Source organism: Schistocerca nitens, chromosome 5 (genome assembly GCF_023898315.1).
Source record: "Schistocerca nitens isolate TAMUIC-IGC-003100 chromosome 5, iqSchNite1.1, whole genome shotgun sequence".
Classification (NCBI taxonomy): Eukaryota; Metazoa; Arthropoda; class Insecta; order Orthoptera; family Acrididae; genus Schistocerca; species Schistocerca nitens.
Genome location: NC_064618.1, coordinates 439,592,744 through 439,612,507, shown reverse-complemented (window position 1 = coordinate 439,612,507; position 19,764 = coordinate 439,592,744). Strand labels below are relative to the sequence as shown.

General features: G+C 43.7%; 1 protein-coding gene across 1 annotated transcript in view; it reads right to left on the bottom strand.

Moving 5' to 3' along the window:
• The window catches only part of LOC126259784 (uncharacterized), a 103,568-nt gene that overhangs the window by 42,037 nt on the left and 41,767 nt on the right, over positions 1–19,764 (bottom strand). The gene's annotated exons all lie outside the window — the stretch shown is intronic.

The following is a 19,764-nucleotide window of genomic DNA, read 5'->3' as shown; positions in this document are numbered from 1 at the left end:
GTGACACACTCGCGAAACAAAGGAGGGGCCACTGTGACCCTCACACGTCAAACTGTCACTTCTCACGGCCAATTCACTGACCGGTCAATTTCTATTGACTTCCGAACTCCTTCCCGTTGTAAGGCGGACGCTGCGCGGGCTCATCGTCGCTTTGAGGCAGCACCACGTGCTGCCCTGCTCTATATAACAATCGGCTTTCAATATGGCATTGCAACCTTATGCTGCGACAGCGGAAGTAATAACAAAAGGGGCAGTGAATCCTTACTACACTGACCGTTTGATCCTAAAGTGTTCCCACACATTTGCCTGGTCTTGAAGCCATACTTACGTGAATGTACACTTGCGATAAATAGAAGTGTGCTTCCCATGCCCACAGGTCGTCTAAAGACCAGGTCGTATTTTCTCCTTTGTGAAAAAATCGTTTTGTAAATTCTTAGCTTCCCGGAGGGGTAGGGGAGGTTATACTAAGTACCTGCTGCAAAGTCTCGCAACAAACTCCATTTTTCTTGAATTTTCAGGCGTAATTGATTTCTCACGTGCAGAAGCTGCCGCTCGTGTATCGGTTGTTGTTCGATTTCGCACAGAACTATAGTACATGTTCTGGGTCTACTGCTTCTCGGACGTGCAAGCGAACATTCTGTACATTCAGAATTTTTTATCTTGGCTTTCAGCGACGACCACAACTTTGATCTCTTCCCACTTCTAGTGAGCTACACTGAACGATAGGGGCTTAAAGTTGCATTTAGTTCTTCAAAATTCCTGTGCAACAACAAATTTAGACAATTCACAAAAAACTCTGAACTATAAATGTTTAAGTCACCCAAAATATGTGCGATGGCGTGCTGAAAAGTAGTGCCTTCGAATTTATGTAAAAATTCTTACAGGTTTTTTAAATTAAACGTACCTTATTATTATCCTTCTACATCTTTATTCTTCATGTCTACAAATTTTTCAGTATAGAAACCCTGGCGACGAACACATTTCTCCCAACGAAGAGACAGGGTTTGTTGATACCATTACTGTAGGATGTTCGACTTTGTTGACTGAGCTACAACTCATCTCTACTTTCACAGCCTCATCACTATCAAAGTGAAGTCTTCGAAGGTATTTTTTAAGTTTTGGAAAAATGAAAATCGGATGGGGAGAAGTTGGGACCGTATGGAGGATGATGGATGACAGTGAACCCAAGGCGTCGGTTTATTGCAAATGTCGCAGTGCTCGTGTGTGGCCTGGCATTGTCAATCTGATGGAGAGGGTGCTCCAACAGCACGCTGTTTCCCTCGCACCCACATAAAAGGTATGATACATACTACCGTGATACACGCTACAATTCGGAACCATCTAGTGCAGAGGGTTGCAAATACATGGACATAAAGAGTAAATACGTAGAATGTTAGTAACGTACTTTGCTCTATTTAAAAAGCTTCAATATTTTTCACATGAAAAATTCGGGCGCCATACTTTCCAGCACATTTTCGTAGCAAAAAGTCAACAAAAATAATTTTTGTCAATTAACTAATTAAGCAATGGGCCAATTCAACACCAGCTGTCAGTAAAAAACGAAACTACTCCGGCAAATATGTCCTTTTCATTCTAAAACTTCTACTAGATGCCATGAGGGGCGGACCTTTCAATACAAGAAGAGGCGGGGAGTATCGCGTTGTCAATGCAGAAGCAGTAAAAGCAGAAAGAGTCGGTCAAGCAAGCTCTCTAATTTCGAACATGTCATTTAAAATTTTACTGGCCCTTTTGTGTCAAATAAATCTTTAATGGTAAAACTCGCGAAAAAAATTAATAAAAAATAAACAATGCTATATGTGACAGCTTAGAGGAGTGGTGAATATAAAAAAAATGGCTCTGAGCACTATGGGATTCAACTGCTGAGGTCGTAAGTCCCCTATAACTTAGAAATACTTAAACATAACTAACCTAAGGACATCACGCACATCCATGCCCGAAGCAGGATTCGAACCTGCGACCGTAGCGGTCGCGCGGTTCCAGTTTGTAGCGCCTAGAACCGCTCGGCCACTCAGGCCGGCCATCTGAGGTCATCAGTCCCCTAGAACTTAGAACAACTTAAATCTAACCAACCTAAGAACATCACACGCATCCATGCCCGAGGCAGGATTCGAACTTGCGACCGTAGCGGGCGCGCGGTTCCAGACTGAAGCGCCTAGAACCGCTCGGCCACACCTGACGGCCGCTGTTTAAAACCTTTACCATTCAAGGAATTGATATGTTTTACAGTTCCGAGGGATATTTTCACCCAGGAAATGTAAAATTTCACCAGGGAAAAAGTGTATTTTTATTTGGGAAAAATCCGGGAATCTTTTTTCTCTTGTCCGCGTACACACCCTGAATAAGGGTGTCACACGCGTAACAAATCCATCAGAGACATTTCAACCCTTCTTCAGCTGCTCAAGTCGACCGTTGGTGATGTGATTCTGAAGTGGAAACCCGAAGGAACAACCACAGCTAAAACAAGACCAGACAAACCTCATGTACCGATGGACGGAGACTGTCGAGAATTGCGGAGGGCGTTTAAAAAAAGTCAGCTGAATATCATCAATCGTCAGTTCCAAACTGCTACCAACAGTCCAGCTAGCGCAATGACTGTGAATAGGGGATCAATGATCGAAGTTCCTCATAAGCCACTAGTCGAGTGGTTCCGAACCTGGGGGTAATCACCCATGAGAGAGAAAATGAAATTTTCTGAGGGATATCAACTGAACGATTCGATTCTGTTTCAGTCACGAAACTAATTTACTTTCAAAAGATCATTACTTTCATTAGAATTTGGTAAGATCCTAATAATTATTAGTCACCATCATGTATAACGCCAACAGTGATGTACGGTGGAGGTAATGTGAACGACTATTTCTATCTTTGATGTTGTAACGTACCGATATTGTACTGCTCGTTTGTCGCTGGCTTCTGTATCTCTGGACGCTGAGCGCGCCGTTTCTCTGAAGGGGCATTGTCTTGCTGTTCTGTGTCAACAATGCCGCAGCGCTAGTGATCACATGGCGTTTTAAAGGTGCGGTTCCCACTGAGGCGATACGGTACGATACGAATCGTTGTAATAAATAGGATGTATACGCCCCGGGAGAAACTCGAGACTTATTTTGAATTCCGGGAATTTTTCACTGTTTTAGTTTTGAGTTAATTTTTTTCTATTTTTGACTGGTAAGGACTGATACTCTAACGAAGAATTTTACTTTAGGCCGCTACTGTAGAATAATACTCCTGCAATAAAACGTGCACTAGAAAAAACCACCAAAATGCGCCATTTACAACAACAAAACCCACTGCGCACGTAAGTTTTCGCCGACAGCAAAATGTGTCAAAAGGCTTCAGGGTGAAGACTATGCAGTACTTCATAACAACTGCCTTCCATGAGGGTGACGTCACAGAAGTTTACATTTCTGAAAGGCTGCGGGAAAATATTGCTAATTGTGATTTGAGAAGCGTTACTTTCAAAGTAAATTTCCTTTTACGCAAGATGAATTATGTTACGTGCGTGAATGTGCGATGAATTTCTTAAATCACAAAACGATTGACTCTCATTCGAAACAAATCACTTTGAGAACTAGCTACTTAGAAAAATTTTGGGCTCAGAAGAGAAGACATTTATGTCATCATTTAAAATTTTACTGGCACGTTTGTGTTTAATAAATCTTAAATGGTAAAACTCGCAAAAAAATAAATAATAAATTAACAATGTTATGTGTGACAGTTTAGCGGAGTGGTGTATAAAACCTTTACCATTCAGTGAATTAAGTTTTACAGTTCCGAGGGATATTTTAACCCAGGAAATTAAAATTTCACCAGGGAAAAAGTGTATTTTTATCCGGAACAAATTGGGAACTCTTTTTTTCTCTTGTCCGCGTATACACCCTGAATAAAGGTACTATTTCGCTGCGACTGTCCGCCGTAGCGGCGGGCAGTAACTGCCAGCCGTAATTGCCGACCGTCACTGGCTGTGTATTTCGTTGAGACTGCTGACCGCAGCGGCCACGCCACTCCGTGAGTTGCCGGCCGGAGTGGCCGTGCGGTTCTAGGCGCTACAGTCTGGAACCGCATGACCGCTACGGTCGCAGGTTCGAATCCTGCCTCGGGCATGGATGTGTGTGATGTCCTTAGGTTAGTTAGGTTTAAGTAGTTCTAAGTTCTAGGGGACTGATGACCTCAGAAGTTAGGGGACTGATGACCTCAGAAGTTAAGTCCCATAGTGCCCAGAGCCATTTGAACCATTTTTGAACTCAGTGAGTTACCTCTGTGAAAGGAACACGCACGCGAGTTCGCAACGTGGATGCTAACACCGTTCTAGGACGAGGAAGAAGAAGAGGAAATTATTGCAATGCTTACAAGATCGTCTCCCCACAGCATTTTCCAAACACGGAAAAGTGAAGGAATTTATACTAACTTAGTAACCGGTCACTTGCGAAACGATGAAGAGAGGTTCAGAAATTTCTTTAGACTCAGTTCGATTTTGTTTTAAGTCTGGTGAAAGAAGATAATAGCAGGAACAGCTGCCAGTGCAGTGCAAACTCCAATAGAAGCCGACGAAAAAATGGCAGTGACTTTACAGTAAGTAGCTGTACAAAAACATACGTATTCATCAACAATGGTTTAAAATGGATAATTTTGTATCTCTATGAAATAACATAAATTTCTATTAAAATAATAGGTTTATTTGAAACGACTCAGGGCCTGTACAGTTTGTTGTTTATTTTTACATTATCTTAACATTGTGTTTACATTATGATTAGTAATTATTTTCGAAAGTAGTATCACCTGCTTGTGGTTCGACGATTATTAATGGGGTGAAAGTGTACGTATCGTCTCCAACCGATGAAGTTCGTTCGTAAGGGGATGAAAGGGAAGACAAGCCGGAAGGACTGATGATGACAGGTAGTGGCACAAGAGATGATTCTGAAGAATTGTCAAGTCTCGTAACATAGCTTAAAATGTCAATTTCCGCTTTATTAATGAGGTGACGTGGTAGTTTCCTAATGGACGCTGCGATGCTTCTCATGAACAGCCCCACATCATCTTCCGGCTCCCGATTATTAGCCAAGCGCTGCAGCAATTCCAATCGTTGTTGGCCCCTTTGGTTATTGAATCCCAGTGTGTTTTCCTCGATCTGGGAGCTGAGATGGAAGAGCTGGCAGCAGCTGCGTCACTAGAGGACAAGGAAGCAATGGCTTGTAGAGTGTCAGGCCCTGTTTCATTGGCATTTTGTCCGTCTTCATCAGATAGCAGTCCTTCAACACTTGTTGGCTCCTTTGGCGGGACACTACAAAAAGACGACCGCCCCCTTTCTACATCTCTCAAAAAGGCTAGTCTGTTGAACAACGCGCATTTTGTTGTTGAACTTGGTGCTGCAGAATCTGTTTGCAGTTGTTCTTTTCGAACAGTTTTCCAGTAGTTATCTCTGATGTCTTTCCATCTCTTCTTACACTGGTTACATAAAACGGAGCGATATTTGTTTAGCTGTGTAATTAGGACAAGACATATTATTTATGTTTCATGTATTAATAATAATTATGGTTTGTGTTACAGGTTTCTAGCTACAGGGGAGTGTTTTGTGTCTCTTGGATATGGTTTCCGGATATCACCAAGCTACGTGAGCATCATAGTTCGTGAAGCAGTAGAAGCTATGTGCCAACACTTGGCACCTATCTTCCTGCCTACTCCATCTCGAGAATCTTTCAGGGAAGGCGCGAAAGAATTTTACACTCTTTGGGGTTTTCCTAACTGCTGTGCTGTGATTGATGGGAAATATATAAGGACACGATGTCCTGTAAAAAGTGGTTCCCTTTTCTGGAATTACAAAGGGTACTTCTCCATAGTACTTTTGGCATTGGTTGATGCGAACTGTAAATTCGTTACGATAGACTTAGGTTCACATGGGAAGGAAGGAGACACTGGCATATTTAATAAGTCAGCAATGGGGAAAATGATCATGAAAGGAGACGTGTTTCCAGCAGATGAAAAGCTTCCATTAACTGACATCAAGATGCCATTTGTTATAGTAGGCGACGAGGCATTCCGCTTGTGAAAGCATATTCTCAAGACTTACACTCGCTCGTCTGCCCAGCAAAAGCGACCTTCAACTATAAACTGTCACGAGCGCGCCGAGTTTCTGAAAACGCTTTAGGACTTTTGTGTCAGGTATTTCGAGTGTTCTACACAAATCTGAATCTTCAACCTAACACATGTGATAAACTCGTTACAGCTTGTTGCTGTCTACACAATCTCCTCAGGGACGCCTATTTAGAAAAAAAGAGGACGAGGTTTTTATGAACTTGACCATGACGTGAGTTTACCACTGAACATTATTCCCCTGCCCCGAACAGGGGGATTCTACTTCTGTGAACCTACAAATCAATGATTACAACCTAGAAAAGAACTAAGGTTCAAATAAAGGAAATAAATTATTGTTACTACTCGTAACGACTATTGTTGTAATCGTTTGGTGACAGAAAGAATGGAAGCATTGTTGTAGCCTCCATATTGTACAATTTGTCACAGTAGGGAAAAAAACATAAATAAATGAATGTCTATATGCAAAACACTTACCATCTTTTTTCATTGCTTCTCCTATCTTCTTCCACACCTTATCCTTTGCCATCACATTTCTGAAATCTGTATGCTTATGATCATACAGTATAGAGTATCCGCTCACATACTCCACTAATTGTTAGTCGTCGTCATCGTGAAAACCTTTCTTCGACATAGCGCGTCGCTGCTTTATGCAGTCGTCACACACCTGGCAGTCGCGGCCCAACTGCTTGACTGCTTCTGCAGCGGCCGAGACCCGGCAGTCACAATGACGTCACGACCGCTGACTGCCGAGCAGTTACAACATGTGTTCCGTTGCTTTGCCTAAGAGCAGTAGTCAACTTGCAGCGAAATAGTACCTTAAGGGTCGCGCGACGTGACACTTAACGGTGCAACACTCGCGATCCCACTTGGCGATACGATACGCAATGCAATTTGTGTTACAACAAACAGTATGAAAGCATGAATCACGTTTCTGGTTCACAATGTGAGATCCCCAGCGGTGGGATCGACATTTTGAAATAGTCTGTGCGGTGGCATAGGTTAGCCGGCCGAAGTGGCCGTGCGGTTAAAGGCGCTGCAGTCTGGAACCGCAAGACCGCTACGGTCGCAGGTTCGAATCCTGCCTCGGGCATGGATGTTTGTGATGTCCTTAGGTTAGTTAGGTTTAACTAGTTCTAAGTTCTAGGGGACTAATGACCTCAGCAGTTGAGTCCCATAGTGCTCAGAGCCATTTGAACCATTTGTGGCATAGGTTAAGGTCCAATGAATCACACTCTGCACTAATTCACCCTGGTGGGGCCTCGTTTACGAGTAATTGAGGAAAAAAATTTTCGGAATTTCGCGTGATGCTCTATGGCTTATAAACTAGTATTAGCTTGTAGAGTGGTTGCGTGGTGTAATGATTAAGGTACGCCGGCACGGTAGCTCAGCGTATTCGGTCAGAGGGTTTTTGCTACTCTCTGTAATAAAAAACTGAGTGAACGGATCAACGAACAACCTGAACGAGGGTCATCGGACGTCCGCCACGAACAGAGTCAACGAACAATAAGAACAAAATGAGACAAGAAAAGAGGTACTGAACTCACATGCAAAATGATGTTTTTCAATAGCGTCACGTTCATCCAATTTTTATGTTTTATTTTTAAATCTTTATCGAAATGAGTTGAAACACAATTTTTATTCAATTAATTGGTTTTTACTCGCAACTTTTTTATTTGTATTCCTTTGTGACGTCACTTTAATCAACTTATTAACTTCTCCAGTTGCTCTTTTTTTTTGTTTCTATCGTTCTTTTTTAATTTGGAATCTTTGAGCATGTGAATTTAATTATTTTAATATATATGTTATAATCTTTAAACAGTTGAAAATGCCAGTCTGTCGGTTACACAACAAAAGGCGAAATAAAGTATCTGTTTTGACTGTGCAATTACGCTGTGCAGCCAATCTGTACAACAATGCTATTTTTAAAACTATACGGCATTACGCGAAGTCCCGAAATGTTTTTTGCCGATTGCTCGCAAACAAGGGCCCACCACGGTGAGTAGCTGCAGGGTGTTTGCCCTTGGACCTTAATCTACACCACTGTATTAGACTGTTTCAAAATGTCGATCCCACCGCTGGAGACCTCTACTTTATCTGTTGTAGTCACGAGCTCTTCTGAAGAGGACGTTATTGTGGCTTACCAATAGTCAGTTACACTTTTTCGAACAACTATAATTGGAGTCACAAATGAAGGTGTTCGAGTTTGGCCTTGTTCTGCGCAACTACGTCAAGCATTCTCCGACAGCCAATGAGCGTTTAGTAGTATTCTGAGGGCTCCGCTGTGAATGTCGTAACCAATGCGCGTATTAAACGCTGTCATGGATAGTTCATTCAGTGAACTTTTATGCCGTTTGTTGCGATTTGTCACCGCTGACGGTGGTGGTAAGCTACAAATTCTACATACAGAAGAGAGTGACCAATTCGTGAGATATACGCTTTATTCGAGTGCAAAGCTTCTCTATGCGTTTACCGCAACTACGGCTTGGAACCGGCAACTGCACAATGCCTATCTGTGCCTCCATCTGCGCGAACCGCCATTATTCGTGAATCGGACTGTAAGATGGCAAGAACTATGCCCCTTACATGAAGTCATTAAAGATCACCTAACTCACGTTGAGCGAACAGTAGGGCTGAACAAACATGACTGACAAGGCACAATGCATCTTGTAGAGGGTACAGTATGGACGTATTGGAATAATTAATGTCGGGTGATGTAAAGTAATTCACACGACATGAAAACTTTGTGGAAACGCGTAGATTTACTGGAGGCTAGTTTATCCCAGGGAAGTATTCAGAGTTGAACGTGGCCGACTGAGGAGCGGCGAAGGGAAGCGACAATAGGCAGCTTAGGGCGGCTCAAGCTCTGAGAAAGCGGTAAGGGGGCGCGGCCTCCAGCTGCCTTAAGATGAGTGACAGTGAGTGGGTGGTTGACCCCATGCTGGTGTACCGGAAAACTTGTATGCTTGTTGATAAATGTCCGTCATCCCGTTTTCAGTGAAACATGCGAGAATGTCGCGCAAAGCTATGGTGGATCGGTCAACTGAGGCTAAAATATGCGTGTTTGTGACTATAGCAACTTCACGTTGAGTTCACGGTCTGCAGAGTCTGAAGTAAATCAGGTGAAGAGCGACAGAATGAAATACAAGTCGAGAGGAAGGGAAATTTTGTGGGAACTTGTTCACTTCCCAGAGCAGGCATTGGTCGGCGCTGGGAAGCGACGCATAATTAAAGCGACTTGCGCTGCAATTGGCGTAAGTGATTTTGCTGGAGGGGAAACCAAGGCGAAGAGCGGACTGTGAAAAGTCTCCATAGAGGTCTTCCGTTCCCAGCTTGCCCAGAGTGCGGACGTGGCGTTCTTTACTCAGCTTGCCTGAGAAAGAGTGAGCATCTCTGCAGTTTAGGACTTAGCAAATGGAACGATTCAGCTTGGAGATAGAAAGTTTTGGTTCAGCTATGTACTGAGCAAGATAGCTAGGAGTGAATAGACAAGAGCAGCCTTGCAGCACCACGAGGCCCCGTCCTCCCAACGACGACGCCCCGCCACACTGAATTCGGTGATATTGCACCCGCTCCGGCTCATTAATTTGTTGGATCACGTTGGCAAAGTTTCCACGAGGGTTCCATGGACCGTGTATTGGGGAATTCTTCTCGCACTTCGCATTGCGCCTGGGTCAGTCGATAGGAATTAATTTTGATTTATCGCGCTTTACTCCACGTAAACGCAATTTATTACCACTGCGTGATAGGAGAGTCTTGTAATGTGATGATTGAAGATCGGGAGTTAAAATAAATTTGTGCTAATCGACTGGATCTGTTTTCAATCACGTAGTTGAAATCCCAAGTCACTTTCTTAATTAATTTTATGTTCAACATTTGCATCTGGTGTTCAATAGCTGAATATAACATCAATGTGCACCCCTTTTTAATTAAAAGTGATAAATTCTGAATCAATTAATGTCAACACTGCCACCGCATTTCAATCAGGAGTCACTGGGCCTTATTACTTTTTTTACGTCATCCGATATTGTGGCAGTTTTGCACTCTCTGTTGATCTGTTAGTCAATTAGCTGGGGTGAACACACGCCAAAACCAGATAAGTGATGAGTGGGGTGTTACAGGACTATTGGTTACTCTGAGATAACAGGACACAAACAGTCGACTAGCTATTTCTCCTGTGCTCCTGCTCGTTGCTGAAAGCGAATGAATTACGTTATAAATGCCACTATGAAAAGTTTACTTTTAGTACGACCACATAATGCGTACTCAATTAAGTACATACACAGGGTGAACATCAATAAAACTGAAAAGCTGCAGGGAGGGATTCCTGACTGTAAACAGAGGAGAAGAACTCCTATGAACACGTGTCCGGGAATGCACCATTTCCAAGGCAGATGGCGTTAACGAATGACAGTTCCTCTTACCACGAGAGCTGTGTTTCTCTGTTGCAGGCTGCGTGATTGACGCAGCGTACTGTGAGCCACAGTACTTAAAAACAACCGAGAGGCATCACGGCTATACCAAAACAAATACCCTCACAGATACCAACCAAGCCACACAACGTTTCAAACCCTTTTTGAGAGTTTGTTTGGTAATGCGCCGGCCGCTGTGGACGAGTGGTTCTAGGCGCTTCAGTATGGAACCGTGCGACCGCTACGCACGCAGGTTCGAATCCTGCCTCGGGCATGGATGTGTGTGATGTCCTTAGGTTAGTTAGGTTTAACTAGTTCCAAGTTCTAGCGTCCTGATGACCCCAGATGTTAAATCCCATAGTGCTCAGAGCCATTTGAACCATTTTTTTTAACGAAATTAGAATTATATTAATACCGTCAGCTGCGCACGGGCTTTGATATAGATCAACGGGGACAGGTGAAAATGTGTGCCCGACCGGGACTCGAACCCGGGATCTCCTGCTTACATGGCAGACGCTCTATCCATCTGAGCCACCGAGGGCACGGATAACACCCAGGCACAGATGATAGTGCGACTCGCGCACGCCTCCCGCGAGACTCACATTCTCACCTTGTATGTCCACACACTACATTCGTAGTGTCCCACCCCAATACACTCATTACTCGTGAAAGACATTCTTCCAAGTCCCGTAAGAGTTCGGGGAATATGTGTGCATCCGCACAGAAGAAGGAGGTCATGACCGGTATCGCCAGAACTATATACTTATATGGATATGGTGTCTGTTCTATCGTACATGTCCGAATGTATTGTGTGGACATACAAGGTGAGAATGTATGTCTCGCGGGAGACGTGCGCGAGATAGTCCCTGCAGTCGCACTATCATCTGTGCCCTCGGTGGCTCAGATTGATAGAGCGTTTGCCATATAAGCAGGAGATCCCGGGTTCAAGTCCCGGTCGGGTACATATTTTCACCTGTCCCCGTTGATCTATATCAAAGCCCGTGCGCAGCTGACGCTATTAATATTTTTCTAGTTTCGTTCTAGACGGCTGCAGGTCATTAATGGTGTCTGTTCTTTCGGACATGTCAGAAAGAACAGACACCATATCCATATAAGTATTTTTTTAACGTAATGCATGGAGGTAGCGGACTGTGCGTATACCAGATTTGAAGGACCGGGTTCTACAGGGCATTGACACGAACCGTAGCACAAGCTCCGGGCAGGTTTCCCGTCAACTTGGTGTAAGGCAAAGCACGATTATGTGTATCCTGCATGAAAACCGCTACTATCCATATCACCTGCAATCCCATGGAGGCCACTCTGAACTTGTGACATGGATGCGATGCAGCTCTATACTGTGTTCCGGGACGATTTGTTGGCGTTGCACGCACACCGCCCATTTCCGGACACATGTCCATAGGACCTTTTTTCCTCCGTCTCCAGTCAGGAATCCCTCCCTGAAGTTTGTCGGTTTTATTAACATTATAAGGAATGTTCCAGGATCCTAAGTCAGATGAGTCACCATCGATGTTGTAGCAATGGACAGTGAGTTCTGATGTATTTTCAACTTGAAAGCACACGTGTGACTGAATGTTTCGGCAGCATCACGCGATAGCTCCGATAGTGCAGCGTTTGATCACAGCGTCGTGCGGGGCGTGTCGTAGCTCGACGCAGCCAAATGCCAAAATGTTATCGGCGTATGTACTCGAGATTGGAAAGAGGTACGGCTTTTCTTCCAGCGTTAAAAAAAATCTTACACAGCAATATATGCCGTAAAATGCACCAGACATAAACTTTTCAATATAGGCACAGTGCTTTACTTTGAAATATCACAGTAACTGCGGGCAGTAACTACAAGAAACCCAGTAAATTGTAAAGCTATGATGTGTGGCTATAAGACGCAAAAAATAATTTCTTTTTTACCGAACAGTTTCCTCAAAATCAAATGAGAAACACTGCGTAGCGGAGAATCCCAGTTTCAGTCCCCGCATACCGTACGATGCATCATGTCGCATCATTCGCCTCAGTGTGAATTGTGCCTTAGGGTGTGCAAGGACAGTCGTTGAGCTTCAGTACGGAGCGGTCGCGCGCAGCCACGCCGTGGATAAACAAAATGTTCAGATGTGTGTGAATTCCTAATGGACCAAACTGATGAGGTCATCGGTCCCTAGACTTACACACTACTTAAACTACCTTAAACTAACTTATGCTACGAACAACACATACACCCATGCCCGAGGGAGGACTCGAACCTCCGGCGGGAGGGCCCGCGCAATCCGTGACATGGCACCTCAAACCGCACGGCCACTCCGTGGGGCGCGGATAAACAGTATGAAGAAACTGATTGGAGAAAACTGTTCGAGTAATTAAGCTATTTCACGAAAAGTGAGTGGCCGAAACGTATCGTGTTTGTGAATCAGTAATTTTCGTGGAGCAACGTGCTGACTGTAATGTGCAATGGCTATTCCGTCAAAATTTTAAGAGTTGGACGTCGAGGTGCAGTGCCTCATCGAAATACTGTAGGCCTACTCCGATAGGTTGCAGCGTTTAGAAGTACTGGATCTGTGATGAAAAAGAAAGAAAGGAAGCCTTGAAGGTGAGTTATTATACAAATGTGCCAGTGAATTGTTAGCTGGGACATTGCAAATCGACTGGCGTTCAGTATAGGACGGACAACAGGTCCAGAAGAAGTTTTGGTCACTGACCAGACTATGGGCCAAAAGAGAATATGTAGGCTTTGCTCTCAGTAGTATTCGACTATAAAACGTGGAACTGTTCTGTGTTCTTTAACAAAAAAGAATTGTTTTAAGACATTTCACAAGCTATAGTGCAAAATGCAATCATTTTTTTCAACGACAGGAACAACATTGCAGTATTTACATTGTCGTAACCATGTGCTTATTGTGGGCAATTATACTTACAGGTAACATGTTGTATTTAGAAAAAATACATGTAAAACTGTCCACTTGACTACACACAACTAATTACACAAATTAATATTATTTCTTTACAGTATTTCTGTATGGGACAAATAAAGGGTTAAGCTGCAATCTCAGATTCTTGCCTAACGACAACATTCGGAAATTGCGGCATATTCGGAAAAGCAGCGAAATATTTGTGACAAGCGAGAATACAAAAGCTATTGCTGCTCGTCTCACACAGCAATTTATCTTTCATTTTTTAATCAAACTAAAACTAAAAATCATTCAAACAAGACTATGTACTATATGCGTAGGCACACATAACCCTGGATAAAATGTAAATGGATGTTTTTTATTACAAAACGGTCAGAATAGTGACAGCTAACTCCAAACAGTTTTGCACCGTGCTATTTCCGATCAGAGTGTTCCTCACTTTTGCAGCTCCCTCTTTTTCTTTGACGAAAGAAAAACCCGCGGCTATTATATTCGTTGCAGAAACGCCGTTTGATATAGACGGGTTGCGAAGTCCACGGTAGGAAGGTAAACGACACCCACGCAACTGTCTCCGATACATCTCGCTCATGGTCAACAATGGAGTTCTTGCTGCTGCTAAGGTACGATACTGTAGAATCTCAAAGGTTGGCGGACGGGTGCTGAAGAAAATATTACGCTATGTGGGCGTGAGCTTCCTATTTTGGCCGATTTCTGCCCCAAAACGATCTTGATAAATTTGTGCCTTGTGCAGAATACAGTCTACAATTCGTTGGCGTACAAAATGCTAAAGTTTCACTTTAAATAATCACATTTTCTTGGAAAAGTATTGCAGCTTTTAAAGTACTGAGTGGTTATAATTAAAGTGCAACTACTCATCGAGGTCCAGTAGGGGCTGTTATTGTTGTACGGCAGCGAAACGTAGTATATATGCTAGTACGTTAATGCAGAAGCGATTTATGCTGGAAAAAAAATTAGTTCCAGTTTTTGCCACCAGTTGCATATCTGGTGCTATACAGCATCTCATCGACGTCTTTGTTGTTCATTTTAAACAAATTGTGGAAGTGGCAGTTAAAATTAAATCAACATTATGCCTTTCTCAATTGTTTGACTTTTCTGTTCCTAACCCATTATACAGGCTAGAGCAGAGGAAACGCATGTTTTTTGAACCACTAGTATGCGGCGACGACAGGGGGTATTGACCTTGAATGAATGTTGGCAGACTGCCCATACAATGCAGTTTCAGTCGCTATGGAGCGCTGGAGCGTAGAGCATCGCGTGTTCGTTGTCACAGTACAATGTCTATTCCGTCAAAATTTTAAGAGTTGGACGTCGAGGTGCAGTGCCTCATCGAAATACTGTAGGCCTACTCCGATAGGTTGCAGCGTTTAGAAGTACTGGATCTGTGATGAAAAAGAAACCACCTGGTCTTCCTCGTTCAGTTCGTAGTCCGGAAAATGTAGAGCGAGTGAGAACGGCAGTTCTTGCTAGTCCGAAACGATCGGCTAAACGACACGCTGTAGCGCTGGGTGTGTCACGTCGTTCGATTCACCGCAACTTACATGACCATCTTAAGTTTCACCCGTACAAGGTAATGATCGTCCAGCAGCTTAGTGAAGGGGATTTTGTGCAGCGCAGAGAGTTTTGTCGCGTAATGGAAGAAATTTTTACGGAAGATGCAGATGCTACGGTCTTCATGAGTGATGAAGCACATTTTCATGTAGACGGTTAAGTCAATGTTCAAAATTGTCGGTATTGGGCGATGCAGAACCCACATGAATTACACAAAAGACCTCTCCACAGTTTAAAAGTAACAGTGTGGCGCTACAGTTCAAGGATGTGGACTGTTGAACCCTATTTTTTTGAAGAGGAAGGAACTGTAGTTACTGTGACATCAGCGCGCTACGTTAAAATGTTGAACAACTTTCTTCGTCCTGTGTGAACATGAGAGAAGTCAAGTGAACATGAGAGAAAAATATGGTTTCAGCAGGGAAGTGCCACAGCTCACACGGCGAGAGCATCCATGGAAGTGGTTCGACAAATGTTCCCAGGACATGTTATTTCGAGATATGGTGATGTTTACTGGCCCCCTCGCTCACCCGATTTGTCGATATGCCACTTCTTTTTGTGGGGATATTTAAATCCAAAAGTCTACATGATGTTTACTGGCCCCCTCGCTCACCCGATTTGTCGATATGACACTTCTTTTTGTGGGGATATTTAAATCCAAAAGTCTACATGAACAAGCTTTGCACAATCGATGACCCGAGGAACTCCATTCGTCAGAAAATTGAAGCCGTGCCGAATGAAATGTTGGAGAGAGCCATGCGTAACTTTCGGGAGAGGATCCAAATTTGTATCCAGCAAGAAGGACGTTATCCCCAAGGCATTATTCTTCGAACCTAATTAAAGTACGTATATTTCAAAACTGCGTTAAAAATCTATCACTTAATGCTTGTTTTTATTATTTTTATAAAACCGTGTCCCAGTCATTCAATAGTGAAAAACATGAGTTTCCTCTGCTCCACCCTGTATCTGGAAACATTACTGTAACATATTTCTTATATTCACAGCGCCAGATTCGCATCTGGTGGCTAAAATCGGAACAAATTTTTTCCATCGTAAACTGGTTTCGCATTAACGCTTTTGAGTATCGGCCAAGTTTTGCTGTCATACAATAATCACAACCCACATTGGACCTCTACGAGTAGATGCATTTTAATTATAACCAGCCGGTAAGTCAGTCTGCAGGCTTTATTCAAGTATTTTAAACCGAGTTTCAAGAGATACTGCGATACAAGATGATCTAACCATCAAGCTGTGACAGTTCTGAAGAGCTTAGCATCTTTACACAAGGTGTTACAAAATATAACCAACAGTGAAAAATGGACCACTGAAATAGTAGCAGGTGCTAAGGTTCTTTCCAGAGAAGCTGCTTATGTGCAGGTCTTTCTTCGAAATGTGTTCTGCTGTACTATTAAAATTAGGCTATACTAACAAATCGATTCAAGGAAAGAGTGCTCTTGATGCAGTGAGTTAGCTAGCTGGTTCGGCGAAAGATAAAACAATAAACAGCTGTGTGAAGGATTTCAGAAATACAGAGTCAAATCCAAAGATATTTGTGTTTTTTTATCCATCCAACACAGTGTTGCGGCTCAAAAGTGAATAGGTTGGATTTAGAAATGGCTGACTTTATGGCATATTTGGTCCATACTGAGGGATTGTTTGAGCTAGAGTGGTTCAAGGTATTTGATGGTCAAATGTAAAACAGGTAGAAATCACATACATCAAAAATTTCACTTGACATTAATTTCCTGCCAGGGAATGACTTAAATAAAATATCTATATCTTATCTTGAGAAAACTGCAGCCGATTTTGGTGCCAGATACAGCACACACTGATACAGCTGAGTTATTTAACAAGGTAACAGCTTTCCAGTTTCTGGATGAAAGAGTTAACAGTGTTGACACGTTTTCCCATCTTGGTATTTTGAAATTATCTTCATAGTTTGTAGGGTATTTATGACAATGCCAATGACTGCTGCAGTCTCATCAAATTAAAGAAAAAAAAGTCGTCCAGAATAGCTGAAAGCAGAGTGCCAAAGCCGAAGTGTCGACAGAATACGACATAGCAGCTGTAGCTGATTTCAGTGACAATAAGTGGGTTGGCCTCGCTGAAAGCAAGAAAATCAGTGTAAAATTATAGCAAAAACAGCTATGGCAAAGAGATATTTTCTCAGCTCTACATGATAGCCCTTTTCCTTTTTTGCTGGTTAATATTTTATGAAAAGTAAATGATATCTCTTTATTATACGGTGCCTCATACCAAAATCAGTGTACAACTGCTGTCATATATTTTAAAATACATATTTTGTTACATTATCGATATTTTTAGAAAGTTTATACAATATATTTTGGTACAATAATACACTTACATTTTTGTGTGCAAATTTTTCATCAGCATAAACCAATTAAGTACTCTTTTTCAGTAATGTTTCCTTTTCATTTAACCGACGTACAAAAATGTGCTAAATCTCTGTAGAACGAATTGTAGAAACGCGGGGGCGGAAGGGTACAGCTTTGACATCTCTGCAGAGGGCGCAGGGTAGTCTCTGCACGGCTCTGATGGATGGGCTGCGAAATTCCTTATGAGAGCGATGAGTCACATGATACAAACAGCAGAATCTGAAATATTCCTCTCCACCTTTTGTTTATAAATGCCAAACTGTACGAGTTTTGTCGACACAGTTTACAGGTAGAGAGATGAGTGGTGAAATGTATCTGTATACAAGTGTTCTGATGAAGAAATGTTTTTCCTTGGGCCTATTATTCCTGCTCGTGTAAAGTGTAACTGAAGCAGCGGTTTAACATGGGACGACATTAATTACTTATTTTTCAAAACTACACTCCTGGAAATTGAAATAAGAACACCGTGAATTCATTGTCCCAGGAAGGGGAAACTTTATTGACACATTCCTGGGGTCAGATACATCACATGATCACACTGACAGAACCACAGGCACATAGACACAGGCAACAGAGCATGCACAATGTCGGCACTAGTACAGTGTATATCCACCTTTCGCAGCAATGCAGGCTGCTATTCTCCCATGGAGACGATCGTAGAGATGCTGGATGTAGTCCTGTGGAACGGCTTGCCATGCCATTTCCACCTGGCGCCTCAGTTGGACCAGCGTTCGTGCTGGACGTGCAGACCGCGTGAGACGACGCTTCATCCAGTCCCAAACATGCTCAATGGGGGACAGATCCGGAGATCTTGCTGGCCAGGGTAGTTGACTTACACCTTCTAGAGCACGTTGGGTGGCACGGGATACATGCGGACGTGCATTGTCCTGTTGGAACAGCAAGTTCCCTTGCCGGTCTAGGAATGGTAGAACGATGGGTTCGATGACGGTTTGGATGTACCGTGCACTATTCAGTGTCCCCTCGACGATCACCAGTGGTGTACGGCCAGTGTAGGAGATCGCTCCCCACACCATGATGCCGGGTGTTGGCCCTGTGTGCCTCAGTCGTATGCAGTCCTGATTGTGGCGCTCACCTGCACGGCGCCAAACACGCATACGACCATCATTGGCACCAAGGCAGAAGCGACTCTCATCGCTGAAGACGACACGTCTCCATTCGTCCCTCCATTCACGCCTGTCGCGACACCACTGGAGGCGGGCTGCACGATGTTGGGGCGTGAGCGGAGGACGGCCTAACGGTGTGCGGCACCGTAGCCCAGCTTCATGGAGACGGTTGCGAATGGTCCTCGCCGATACCCCAGGAGCAACAGTGTCCCTAATTTGCTGGGAAGTGGCTGTGCGGTCCCCTACGGCACTGCTTAGGATCCTACGGTCTTGGCGTGCATCCGTGCGTCGCTGCGGTCCGGACCCAGGTCGACGGGCACGTGCACCTTCCGCCGAGCACTGGCGACAACATCGATGTACTGTGGAGACCTCACGCCCCACGTGTTGAGCAATTCGGCGGTACGTCCACCCGGCCTCCCGCATGCCCACTATACGCCCTCGCTCAAAGTCCGTCAACTGCACATACGGTTCACGTCCACGCTGTCGCGGCATGCTACCAGTGTTAAAGACTGCGATGGAGCTCCGTATGCCACGGCAAACTGGCTGACACTGACGGCGGCGGTGCACAAATGCTGCGCAGCTAGCGCCATTCGACGGCCAACACCGCGGTTCCTGGTGTGTCCGCTGTGCCGTGCGTGTGATCATTGCTTGTACAGCCCTCTCGCAGTGTCCGGAGCAAGTATGGTGGGTCTGACACACCGGTGTCAATGTGTTCTTTTTTCCATTTCCAGGAGTGTAGTTTTTCCAAGCTAAGTGAATGGAGCTAATAACAGTTAACTAGTAAGTAAAAGGAAATTTTATTAGAAGATTACTTTATGGACTGTATGAAGGCAAAATAAAAAGTTTTAAGGAAGTATGTGTACATGTTTCTGAATAGGGTCTCCATAGTTGGCCCATGCTGCAGGCCGCACACTACCTTACACCAGTCCTGCACGAGGCTAACTGGTGGCGCCGTTAAAAGTAGCTCGCCTCATCTCTGAATGCGATATTTCGACTTCTGAGAAAGAGTACACATCCAAAACAACAGGCAGTTTAATGCAGTAACCAATTGTTAGCATTATGCTGTCAGCAATTCCGTTTATTTCACCAGTGAAGTTAGACATTTCTCTTTGCAGTCTGAAAAATGACTTTTCGATAGAAGAAAGTATTGAAATTGTGTAAGCATATGTGAAAACAGGTTCGATTAAGGCAACTCGCGAAATTTTCCGGGTCAAGTATCAAAGAAGTTTACACGTAAAGTGTA